Below are 13,016 nucleotides of genomic sequence, written 5' to 3' on the forward strand. Positions count from 1 at the left end.
CCCGCGTTGCTGTGGCTCTGGTGTAGGCCAGTGGCTACAGCTCCGATTCGACCCCTAGCCTGGGCACCTCCATATGCCGTGGGGAGCAGCCCAAAGAAATAGCAAAAAGACAAAAAAAAAAAAAAAAAGAAAAAAGAAAATTTTGTCCAGATATATGTCCAAGAGTGGGATTGCTGGGTCATAAGGTGGTTCTATATTTAGTTTTTTGAGGTACCTCCATACTGTTTTCCATAGTGTTTGTGTCAATTTACAGTTCCACCAACAGTGTAGGAGGGTTCCCTTTTCTCTACACCCTCTCCAGCAGTTGCTATTTGTTGGCTTGTTAATGATGGTGGTACCTCATAGGAGTTTTGATTTGCATTTCTCTAACAATTACTGATGTTGAGCATTTTTTCATGTGCCTGTTGGCCATTTGTATTTCTTCTTTGGAGAAATGTCTATTTAGGACTTCTGCCTATTTCTCAATTGGGTTGTTGGGTTTTTTGATGTTGAGTTGTATAAGTAGTTTGTATATTTTAAAGATTAAGTCCTTGTCGGTTGCATTGCTTGAAACTATTTTCTCATTTTCTCCCATTCTATAGGTTGTCTTTTTTTTTTTTTTTATGGTTTCCTTTGCTGCACAAAAGCTCGTAAGTTTGATTAGGCCCCATTGGTTTATTTATTTTTTTATTTCTGTTGCCTTGGGAGACTGACTTAAGAAAACGTGTGTATGGTTGATGTCAGACCATTTATGACAAACCCACAGCCAATATAATAATCAACAGAGAAAAGCTGAAAGCCTTCCCACTAAAATCTGGAACAGCGATTTCCTGTCGTGGCTCAGTGGAAACAAATCTGACTAGTGTCCATGGGATGTGGGTTTGATCCCTGGCTCACTCAGTGGGTTAAGAATCCAGCATTCTCCTGAGCTGTGTGTAGGTCACAGCTGCAGCTTGGATCCCAAGTTGCTGTGGCATAGGCTGGCAGCTGAAGCTCCAATTTAACCCCTAGCCTGGGAATTTCCATATGCTGTGGGTGCAGCCCTAAAAAAAAAGAAAAAAAGAAAATCTGGAACAAGATAAGGATGCCCATTCTCACCACTTTTATTTAACATGGTATTGGAAGTCCTAGCCACACCAATCAGACAAATAAAAGGTATCCAAATTGGAAGAGAAGAGGTAAAATTGTCACTCTGTGCAGATGACATGATATCATATACAGAAAACCCTAAGGACTCCACACAAAAAAATATTTGAACTGATCAACAAATTCAGCAAAGTAGTAGGATACAAGATTAACATCCAGAAGTTGGTTGCATTTCTGTATACTAACAATGAAATATTAGAAAAGGAATATAAAAATACCTTTTAAAATCACACCCCCAAAAATTAAATACCTAGGGATAAACCTGACTAAGGAGGTGAAAGACTTATATGATGAGAACTACAAAACATTAATTAAGGAAATTAAAGAAGATTCAAAGAAATGGAAAGATATTCCATACTCCTAGATTGGAAGAATTAATATTGTTAAAGTGGCCATACTACCCAAACAAATCTAGAGATTCAATGAAATCCCTGTCAAATTACCCATGACTTTTTTGGGGGATTGTTAGAACAAACAATCCAAAAATTTATATAGAACCATGAAAGGACCCAGAATTGCCAAAGGATTCTGAGGGGGGAAAAAAAACCAAGCAGGAGGCATAACTCTCCCAGACTTTAGACAATATTACAAAGCTACAGTAATCAAGACAGCATGGTACAGACATACAGACATACAGACCAATGGAACAGAATAGAGAACGCAGACCAATGGAACAGAATACAGAAACCAGAAATAAACCCAAACACCTATGGTCAATTAATCTTCAACAAAGGAGCCAAGAATATAAAATGGGAAAATGTGTCTTCAGCCGGTGGTGTCTCCAGCAAACCTAATAGCTGCATGTAAATCAATGAAACAAGAATACACTCTCACACCACAAAAATAAACTCAAAATGGCTTAAAGACTTAAACATAAGCTACCATAAAACTCCTAGAAGAGTACATAGGCAAAACATTCTTAACCTTTCTGTCTTCATATGCTTTTTGGTGTGTCTTCTGAGAGCAACACATAATTGCTGTTTTTTAAATTCAGTCTGGTAACTTTTGCTAAATGATAGCATTTAGGCCACATAGTATGTAATTATTATTATTATCATTATCATTATTATTATTATTATTATTGACATACTTGGGGTTTTTTTTTTTTTGGTGGGTTTTGTTTTTTGGTTTTTTTGTTTGTTTGTTTGTTTTTTGCTTTTTAGGGCTGCACCCATGGCATATGGAGGTTCCCAGGCTAGGGGTCTAGTCAGAGCTACAACTGCTGGCCTTCACCACAGCCACAGCAACGCAGGATCCCAGTTGTGTTTGTGAACTACACCACAGCTCATGGCAATGCCAGATCCTTAACCCACTGAGAGAGGCCAGGGATAGAACCCACAACCTCATGGTTCCTAGTCAGATTCGTTTCTGCTGCACCATGATGGAACTCTATATTATTGACATATTTGGATTCCATTTTATATGCTTCCTATTTTCTCACCAAATTCTGTGTTCTTAATCTCTTCACTATATTGCTTTCTTTCAGATTGAGTTTGTATATTATTCTAACTTTCCCCTCTATTACACTGATACTTTTTTTTTTACTATTGTTAGTAGTTACTCTAGAGATTACACTGTCAACTTAGCAAAATCTAACATTAATTGGCACTTTTATTTACAATGTGAAAATCTTTGTTTTTCTCTGCTACGTATTTTAATTCTATACATATTTTGACCCAGCTGAAATCATAACTATTGTTTTATACAGTCATTTAAATTTGAATACACTTACCTTATTAGTGGCTCTTTATTCTTTCCTACATCTCCTAGTTGCCATCTGGTTTCATTTTCCCACCACCTGAAAAAAAAAAAAAAGAAACTTTAAAGTTCCATGCATGCCTGCTGGAAAAAAAATGTTCCTTCACAAGTTTTTGCTCTGAAAATGTCTTTATTTACTTTTAATTATCAGATATCTTTATAGATGTTTAGAAATCTAGACTGGCAATTTTTTTCTTTTTAAACTTTGTAGAAAGTTCCACTGTTCCTGATGCAAAAAGAGAAAACTCATTCTAACTGTTGCTTCATGATGTTCCTGTGGCTACTTTGTGATTTTTTTTTTTTTTTTTTTGGTCTTAGTCTTTAGTACTTTTGCTATAACTAAGCTAAGTGTGGTTTATCCTGTCATTTATCTTAGTTGGGTTTGGTAGTGTTTCTTGAACCTGTGTTTGGTATTAATTAACAAGGTTGGAAAATACTCAGCCACTGTCTTTTCAAATATCGCTTGTGTTACATTTTTCTCTCTCCTCTGCTTCTTCCAAGGCTCCAATTATTCAGGCTAGATGTTCTCACTCTATGTCCTATCGACTTTAAAAATGAAATAACAAGGTCTTCAGCAAGCTAAAGTGAGCCAAATGGTACTCAGGTATAGCATAGAAATTTCAATTTGAAACAAGCAAACAATGATAAATTATAGGCAAGTCAGAGGAAACAGAGAAGGTCAGCTTTTACTACATTTTAGGAGGAAACTGGGGAGGACTGTAGCAGGATGTTTTTTGTTTTTTATTTTTATTGGCTTCAAGCAGTGGATGGGTTATTGTTGCTAGACCAGAAGGAAATCTTTCTTCCTTCTGGGGTCTGTAAGCTGTGGTGAGTGATATGGGTCTGTGAGCCCTCCCATTATAGCTTTCCAACTCCATTTGGACTTAGGTTTCTTCTGTTCATTTTCACGTTCTTATTTTATGACCTCTCTTTTTATTTTCCATTCCTTTTTTCTTTATATTTCATTCTTGTAATGACTTTTACCTATCTCCTAGTTCACTAATACTCTCTTCAACTGCATCTAATCAGTTATTAAATCCATCCATTGAGTTTTACATTTCAGATAAATTCAGTTTTAGCATTTCAATTTTGGTTTGTTTTCTATCTTCCAATTTTCTGTCAAATTTCTTAATCTAATCTTAATTTCCTTGAGCAAATTAAGAATCTTAAAGTCCACAATCTGATGTTCCCTTGAGCCTATTTCTATTGTTATTGTTCTCTTGAGAACATTTATGTTTTCTTCTGGTAGGTAATTAGGAGAAGTAGCAATGTGAGAATTACTTAATTAAATTTTAAAGATTGAGTTTTGTTTGGCTGCATCTGTGGCATGTGGAAGTTCCCTGGCCAGGGATAGAACTTGCACTACAGCAGTGACAATGCCAGATTCTTATCCACCAGGCCACTAGGGAACTCCAAGATTGAGTTTATTTGAAGCTGGGCTTCAGTCCCTGCCAAACTTGAACTACTTCTGGTTTCCATGTATTCCAAGAGTTAGCTTCTTAGGATTTCAACTCAAAGCCTGGCAGAAGATGACTACCTGGCTCTCCCCCTTAGCACATTCTGGATTAATTATTTTGTCCCATTGGTTTCATGATTCTGTTAAAGGTGCTGCTCTCTTTCTCAGCTTCTCAACTACATCTTCATAATCTCCTAATGGAAAAGTAGACCTCAGTATTGGGTTTACCTCTCTGGGTTTCTTTCTTCTTCCAAAACTTATTATCTTTCACCATTTTGTTAGTTAGCCAAAACCTTCAGGCAAAGAGATTTTACAATTACTCTTGCTTTTCTAGTTGTTATCAGAATTGGTACATAAAATTTAGGCAAGCACTAACAGAAGCTGAACATCCTAGAGAGAGCTGACTCTCTTCACTGTCTCTATGTCCTCTTCTTCAATTTTCTTTCTTCTGCTGTGAACAGTTTTATCTCTCACTCTTCCACTGCAGGCTCTCTTACCAAGATCACAAAGTGATCAAGTCTTAGTCCTCATCTGACTTGCTCACTCAGTAACATTTAACGAGTTTGATGACTTTCTTCCTAGAAACATTTATTTTACTTGGCTTCTGAGGATCCACATTCTGACAGACCTTCTCTGTTTCCTTTGCTGCTCCTCTTCCTTTCCCCAGCATCTCAATGTCAGAAAATTTAACTCATGGAGCCCCTTCTCTTTTCTGTTTATACCCATAATGCAGGTGGTCTCTTTCAGTCTTGTGACCTTAAATATAAAACACCAAAATTCATCAGTTCCAAATGAATATCCCTAGCTTGACCTTTCACCTGAGCTCCAGCCTATTACATCTAACTATCTTCTTGACAACTTCACTTCCAGGTCTAAAAAAGTACCTCAGGGAGTTCCCGCTGTGCTCAGTGGTTAACACATCTGACTAGGAACCATGAGGTTGCAGGTTCCATCCCTGGTCTCACTCAGTGGGTTAAGGATCCGGCATTGCCATGAGATGTGGTGTATGTTGCAGATGTGGCTCAGATCCCGCGTTGCTGTGGCTCTGGCATATGCCGGCAGCTACAGCTCTGATTAGACCCCTAGCCTGGGAACCTCCATATGCCTCAGGTGTGGCCCTAGAAAAGACAAAAAAATTAAAAATTAAAAATTAAAAAGTACCTCAGACATTAAATTCTAAAAATAAAATTTTAATTTTCTACCATTCCCCACCCAGTTGCTCAAGACAGCTCAGAAATCATCTTTGATATTGTTATTTATCTCATACATCATATTCAAATTTATTAGCAAATACTACTGGTTCCAGTGTCAGAATATATTGTGCACCATCTGTGTCTCATCACTAAAATCATTTTGGTTTAAGCTGCTATAGTCTTTCTCCTAGAATTCTGGAAACCTCCCAAATGGTCTTTCTTCTTTCACTCTCATCTTCATCGCCCCCTCACCACTCCCTTAGAGTATTTCCCACTCAGCAGCCAATGTGATGCTTTAAAATTGTAAATGCTACCCATCATTTCTCTGCACAAAACTTCCCATAATACTTAAAATGCAAACCCTTTATCATGGGCTACAAATCTCTGTTTACATCTGCAGCATGCCCACTTTTCTGAACTCAATTCCTGCCACTCTTTATTCAAATCACTCCAATTACATCGGTCCCCTTGCCTTTTCTCAAACACAAACTCATCCTTATCTTAAGGCCTTCATACTTGCTATTTCTTCTGCCAGGAATGCTCTACCTTTCTCATGATTAGTTGTTTTATATCATTACATCTACATTCAGATGGTATCTCTTCTGAGTGGCCTTCCCTGACTATCCTATCTAAAATAGTTTTGTTCCTGTACAGCTCTCTCCTTTCCTTTGGCTTGATTTAATAAGTCCTTATTACTATCCAATATTATATCTTTAATAGGTTTACTTGTGTTTGTCTGGCTGTCTAGTTCCCCCATTCATGAGAATAGGGCCATTGTCTTATTTATGAAAATATGATCATGACCTAGAACAGAGCTTGGCCCATAGCGGAAGCTCAATAAATAACTGTTGAATGAATAAACAAATGAATGAATAAATAAAGAACACAGTTGTGTTATTATTAAGTGGTTGAGACTGTGGTATTTAGAAAACAAAAATTATTTATATGAGTGGTTCTCAAAATATAGTCTGCAGGTCAGTAGTATCAGCATCACCTGGAAGATTATTAAAAATGCAAATACTGGAGTTCCTGTCGTGGCGCTGTGGTTAACGAATCCGACTAGGAACCATGAGGTTGCAGGTTCGGTCCCTGCCCTTGCTCAGTGGGTTGACAATCCGGCGTTGCCGTGAGCTGTGGTGTAGGTTGCAGACGCGGCTCGGATCCCACATTGCTGCGGCTCTGGTGTAGGCCGGCAGCTACAGCTCCGATTCGACCCCTAGCCTGGGAACCTCAATATGCCGCAGGAGCGGCCAAAGAAATAGCAAAAAGACAAAAAAAAAAAAAAAATGCAAATACTGTGACCACCCCCCCAACCCCACCGCAGACTTATTGGGTCAGAAACCAAAGGTCATCATTGTACAACTACAAATGTAATAAACTCATTGAGTAATAAAAAAAAGAAGAAGAACAGACCGAAGGTGAAGAGAGGAATCTGTGTTTTATCAAGCCCTTCTAGGGATTCTGCTGCATGATAAGTTTGAGAACCACTGGTTTCAGAGATAGGCCAAAACTGGTCCACTGGCTACTTTTGTAAGGCAAATTTTATTGAAATACAGTCACTTCCACTCATTTGCAGATGGTCTAGGCTGCTGTTACACTGAAACAGCACTGCTGAGTAGTGGCAATACAGATCTTTAGAGCACACAAAGCTTACAATATTTGTTCTCTGGCCCTTTGTGGAAAAAGTTTAGTGATCCCTAGTTTAAATCAACACCTTACCCCATTTAACTATGGCAGAGTAAACACATACATCTATCTTCTTCCCATCCAAATACCACTGACATGTTAAAGAAACAATACGGTTAAACACAGATCCATAACAGACAGAAAAACAGGAAAGCATGGCATCCATCAGGGGACCAGTAAATGTGAGGAATTTCCAGTACACAAAGAGCATTTGGGAGAGGGGGAGAAAGCAAATGAGATCAGATTTACAGAGAAATGAGTAGGAGAAACAGCAACACAAGAACCAAGTAGAAGCTGTGGCAATAGCAAGCAAAAGTTCCTAAGAAAACCTTGGATGAGTTTTATGCTAATCAAACCAAGTCAGTCCTGGAGAAATCATCAGATGACTCATTAAAGGGCCAGTCAGGAGATCTGGGCAGTGATCTTCTGATGCAAAGATCTGTGCAGTTGGCTGCAAATCTCATTTATAAACAAAGCTAAAAGGCTTTGGTAAAGGCTCCTGGCTTTAGTTCTGGTGCCTGGGAAGCAGAGTCCAACAGACTTGCACAGTGACAGCAGAGGGCAGAAAGAAAAGGCCATACCAACCCTAGCCCTTGCCACCAAGATAAATTGTCATGTACAGCTCTCTCTAAACAGGGTGCTCTGGAATCAGAGACCCCCAGTGTAGCTTTTGGGAATGGAGAGGGAGAAGGTACAAGGTAAAGGTAAGGCTGGGCAGCCTGCTTTTACTCAGTGGACAAGCTACTTACTCCATGGTTACAGGTTAAATTGTATCTGTCAAAAAGATACATTGAAATCCTAATCCTTAGAACTTCAGAACCTGACCTTGTTTGGAAATAGGTCATTGCAGGTATAATTAGTTAAGACAAGCTTCTAATGAAGCATGGTAGGCCCTTAATTAATACGATTTAAATGTGCTATAAAAAGAGGAGAGAGACACAGAGAGGAGAACATCATGGGAAGACACAGAGACACACAAACACAGAGGGAAAACATGAAATAAAGGCAAAGGAAGACTTGGAGTTACACTGTCACAAACCAAACAGTGCCTAGGGCTACCAGAAGCTGAAAGAAACAAAGATTCTTCCCCAAGGGGCTTAGAGATTGGCTGGGTTTGCCAACACCTTGGTTTTGGATTTTTAGCCTCCAGAACAGTGAGAAAATAAATTTCTATTGTTTATAGCCACCCAGTTTGGAGCAGTTTGTTAAGGCAGTCCTAGAAAGCTAACATACCAGCCCTCTGGGCCCCTCATTCCATTGTACTCTTCCTTTATCAGCAAAAGTGGAGCATGCATTAATAGACAAGTACACAAGGATTCTCATCCAGTTAACACTGCTAGAGAAGATCATTGATTCAAATTACATTACTAAAACCTACAAAAGAATTAGCGGGACAATAGAATAAGACCTTAAAATAAGTATAAGGAATATGTTTGGAGAGATTTGAGAAGATTTTACATTCATTAGCAAAAATATGACTGCTATAAAAAAAAGAGAAATAATTGGAGTTCTTAAGAATTAAAACTACTATTGCCAAAATTTTTAAAAACTATGCCACATAGCACAATATTGATCATTTACAACATAGGAGAAAAGCATGCACAGAAGACAACAAAATATTTTTGTGCGTGCAAGAATATATGTATATTTGGGAGTTCCCGTCGTGACGCAGTGGTTAACGAATCCGACTAGGAACCATGAGGTTGCGGGTTCGGTCCCTGGCCTTGCTCAGTGGGTTAAGGATCCGGCGTTGCCGTGAGCTGTGGTGTAGGTTGCAGACGCGGCTCGGATCCCACGTTGCTATGGCTCTGGAGTAGGCCAGTGGCTACAGCTCCGATTTGACCCCTAGCCTGGGCACCTCCATATGCCACGGGTGCGGCCCAAAGAAATAGCAAAAAGACAAAAAAAAAAAAAATATATATATATATATATATATATATATATATATTTAAGAACCTATATCAAATAGCTTAAATAGAAACTGTAGGGAAAATGGAAATGCAAATCAGGGATGAAGTTTAAAATGATACATGAGTGAAACAAGATTCCTACATAGATGAATGATAACATAGTGCTATGAATTAAGTCAACTCTACTATTATTATTATTATTATTATTATTATCTTTCTGCCTTTTCTAGGGCCACTCCTACTGCATATGGAGGTTCCCAGCCTAGGGGTCTAATCAGAGATGTAGTTGCTGGCCTATGCCAGAGCCATAGCAACGCAGGATCCGAGCTACATCTGCAACCTACACCACAGCTCACGGCAACACCGGATCCTTAACCCACTGAGCAAGGCCAGGGATTGAACTGCAACCTCATGGTTCCTAGTCAGATTCGTTAACCACTGAGCCACGACGGGAACTCCTGAATTAAGTCAACTCTATACTCAGGATTCAAAAAGGGGAAACATGTATTAATTAAGGAACTGAATTCCAGAATAGATAAAGTTAAAGATTAACTTCTAGAACTAAAAGACTAAACTGAGGACTTCTTCCAGAATGCAAAACAAAAGAAAAATGAAAAATGCTAAAGAAAAGTTAAGGAACATGGAACAGAGATCTAAATGATTTCAAAGAGCTCTCATGTTAAGTCCTCAGAAGCATGGAATGGAAAGCATAAACTGTGGAAATAAATAGTAAAAGCAAATTTCCTGGAGCTAGACGTCAGATCAAAGGACATTCTAAGATGAATTTAGGGGGTGCGGGAAGCCCAGGAATCTACACCTATATAATCTTGGTAAAATTTCAGACCACCAAGGAAAAGGAGAAAAATCCCCAAACCTTCAATACAGAAAAAAACAGACAAATTCCTGTAGGAAAAAAGTATCTAGATTCTAAGTAATTGAAGAGTGAGTGGGTGGTTATGCACTTTCCTAAAATTTGGCTCTAGAAAAAAGCTAGGCAGTAAATGGTGTTGCTAGAGGGAGTGTCATTAATAGTGAGCTAAGGTTAGTAAAATTATCACTTTCCTCATAAAGCCTCATGTTCTGGCAGGAACAAGGCAATTACAATCCCGGTCTTTGCTGTGAATGAACTGGTGTCAAAATGTCAATGCCCCATCACCCAATTTTTCATATGAAATCCATCAAGAAGCAGAGTTTATAAGATCACATTCTAATGTCTACATAACCATAATCCAAAATAATGTCTGTAAATCCTATTATGTAGCATAATTTCATAACATAAATCCCCCACAAAACTCTCTCTTTTTTTTTTTTTTTGGTTTCTTCTGCAGCATGTGGAAGTTCCTGGGCTGGGGATCAAACCCATGCCACAGCAGTGACCCAAGCTTCTTCAGTGACAATGCCACATCCTTAACCCACTGCGCCATAAGAGAACTCCTCCATGGATCTCATTTTATAGACAACACGAAGGCCAGAGAGAAGAGACTGTTCCAGAATCACACAATTGCAAGCAGCAGAACGAGATCTTAGATCCAAGGCTGAGAGCCTAGCACTGATCCTTCTACAGTCTTGCATTTGGTCTCCTTTGTGATAAAGGATGTGCATATGTGCCCTTGCAAGTGTTGGCAAAGAGTCCAGAGACACACAACAGAGCAAGTCTCCCTGTGTTTTGCAGAAATCCTCAGTCCTGGCTTAACAAACTCACAAGCCACAGGCAGTAAACCTAAAGTTGCTCCAGGCTACCAGAGGGGTGAAGTGTTTAATAATGCTGGCAAAACAACTACTGGAAAACTCACATCTGGGCCTTGTTCAACGACTACTAATACTGAATACTTCCTTCTGTTGGGACAGCCAAATAGTCCGACACCCCCATTAGTCACCACCATGACTTCCTGACCACTTCAGTTTCCAGATCCCTGGATCTTTTGAATAAAATTTAAGCAATGTCCCTAGCAATGGTTCCTCTTCAAAAGCAACCCCAGAAAAATCACTAAAATCCCATGGACTAGTCAAGATATAGAGATATGATTTCAAATTAAGAGACACCATTTCTTCCTTTTAAAACATTGCTTTTTAAATCTACCAAAAAGCAAATCTAATGTAAAATTCATTGAGTATTGTTTTAAAAACTTGAAATTCAAATACAGAATAGCCTATAAATGTTTTCAATATCTACTAAAGTTTCTTAAATCTATATTACATAGGCTATAGGATAAAATATTGTCTTTATCTATAAAAGGCAAATCAAATCTTTCTGAATTTTCTTTAAGGCCATATAGACTAGTATTTTACCCTCTTCTCATATATGTAATTTGTCAGTCCCAAACCATGTCTCCTGCTTCATAGCAGTCCTTTGACAAAATCCTTCTTTTTGTTCTTTTCAAAGAATAAGGCAGAAACTGTGACTAATTCATAAGAAGAGGTCAGTGAAAACCAAAATTATTTTCGGTTTGCATTACATTTGTGCATTATTTCTAGCAGAGGGGAAATAGCTTTCCAGGCAACTTTCTAGATGGAAAATATGAGTGGGAAAGACACCAGCCTATATAGTTAAACAATTTCAAGACAGAATTCTCTTTTCTCCTTGGCAACCAAATGCTTGATTTTCATAATTCAGCATATAATTTTAAACTAGGATAACCAGATTTGCAACATGAAAACTAAAATTTTATTATTCAATTACACTTACATACCATACAAGTCATACCAAAAGAAAGAGCAAAAAAATATTTTTAAAACAATCTTATCCATGAATGATCAGGAATCTTCTTCCTGAGGTGATTACAGTAAAAAAGAACACTTTGTTGAGAGCTAAGCTAAATTCTTTCCATTAAAGCTGGTCAGATTTATTTCTCACTTCTAAGAGGATAAAGGAAGAAGAATGCACATTATCTTTAAGAAAATCCAGAATACTGCCAAAATTCTGCCTCCTACTTTGGCATTCTGCCTTTATCCTGAAAGATAATATCTTCTATTTTATAATATCTTATCGTAAGATGAACTGTCAACAAGTGGAGGGAGGCTGCAAGGAAGGACAAAGGAAAACAATTGGATCGAAAAGGGAAAATTTTGAGGCCAATGACACATGATTTAGGTCTGGATTTGCCTTTGTTTATGCAAACAGAATTTAAAAGTCAAATAGCCCCTTTAGCCATATGATGTCATTAAAAATGGCTGACTGGGAATTCCCTTGCTTTCATCAAATAACTGCTAAGTGAACATGGCATTATTGTGGTCTTTCTGACGCTCCTAGATGGCATAAGAAAACCTTAATATGTTAAGCGTCTTTCTAAAGATGAAAAATTCTGCTGTGTAGTTTTATAAAATCACTCATTATCAATGCTTTTGGTAATACTTTCCCACTTGCCAAAACAAATATTTTCAAAGAATGGCTCTATTTTTTTTTTAAATATTCAACTGGATGCAAGGAAAGTAAATAGTAAATCTCAAGGGTATCCATCTAACCAAATCACACAAGCAGGAGAGATTTTTCCAGATTTGAAAGATTCTTATTTAGCGAATCCAAGGTGTGGGGTGAAGGGAGGTTGAGAATGAGGCAAGAATACGATGGACCTGGGTTTTTTTGTTCATTTGCTTTTTTTGTTTTGTTTTGCTTTGTTTTGTTTGCATTGTCCCACTTCCTTGTTTGCTATTTTGCACAAATCCTATTGAATATCAAGATTTGGCTTCTTATGAATAAGATACTTAGCAGAGAAGCGCATTAGCTTTTTCAAGCCCATAAATGCCCTTTTAAATGTTAACGGAATTATACAACAATTTGATGAAAAAGTATTGAAAAACAAAGTTTGTATAGTTCTATCATTAAAGATATTTTTAGCTATTACTACAAGGAGTTCAGTGCTGTTGAATTCAAAATACGCAATTTGCTAT

The 13,016-nt window shown here is 37.9% G+C and overlaps 1 protein-coding gene across 2 annotated transcripts in view; it reads right to left on the reverse strand.

Annotated features, from left to right (window-relative positions):
* The window catches only part of LOC106504949 (uncharacterized), a 631,734-nt gene that overhangs the window by 597,889 nt on the left and 20,829 nt on the right, over positions 1–13,016 (reverse strand). For both annotated transcript variants that reach the window (XM_084977002.1, XM_084977001.1), the window contains exon 2: positions 2,858–2,923. The gene's annotated coding sequence lies outside the window, so the exon portion shown is untranslated. The remainder of the gene's footprint in view (positions 1–2,857; positions 2,924–13,016) is intronic.

This window comes from Sus scrofa, chromosome 9 (assembly GCF_054392235.1).
Source record: "Sus scrofa isolate SSC_HxYL_T2T_F1_AM1 chromosome 9, Sscrofa_HxYL_maternal_Yorkshire_Landrace_v2.0, whole genome shotgun sequence".
NCBI classification, from domain to species: Eukaryota; Metazoa; Chordata; class Mammalia; order Artiodactyla; family Suidae; genus Sus; species Sus scrofa.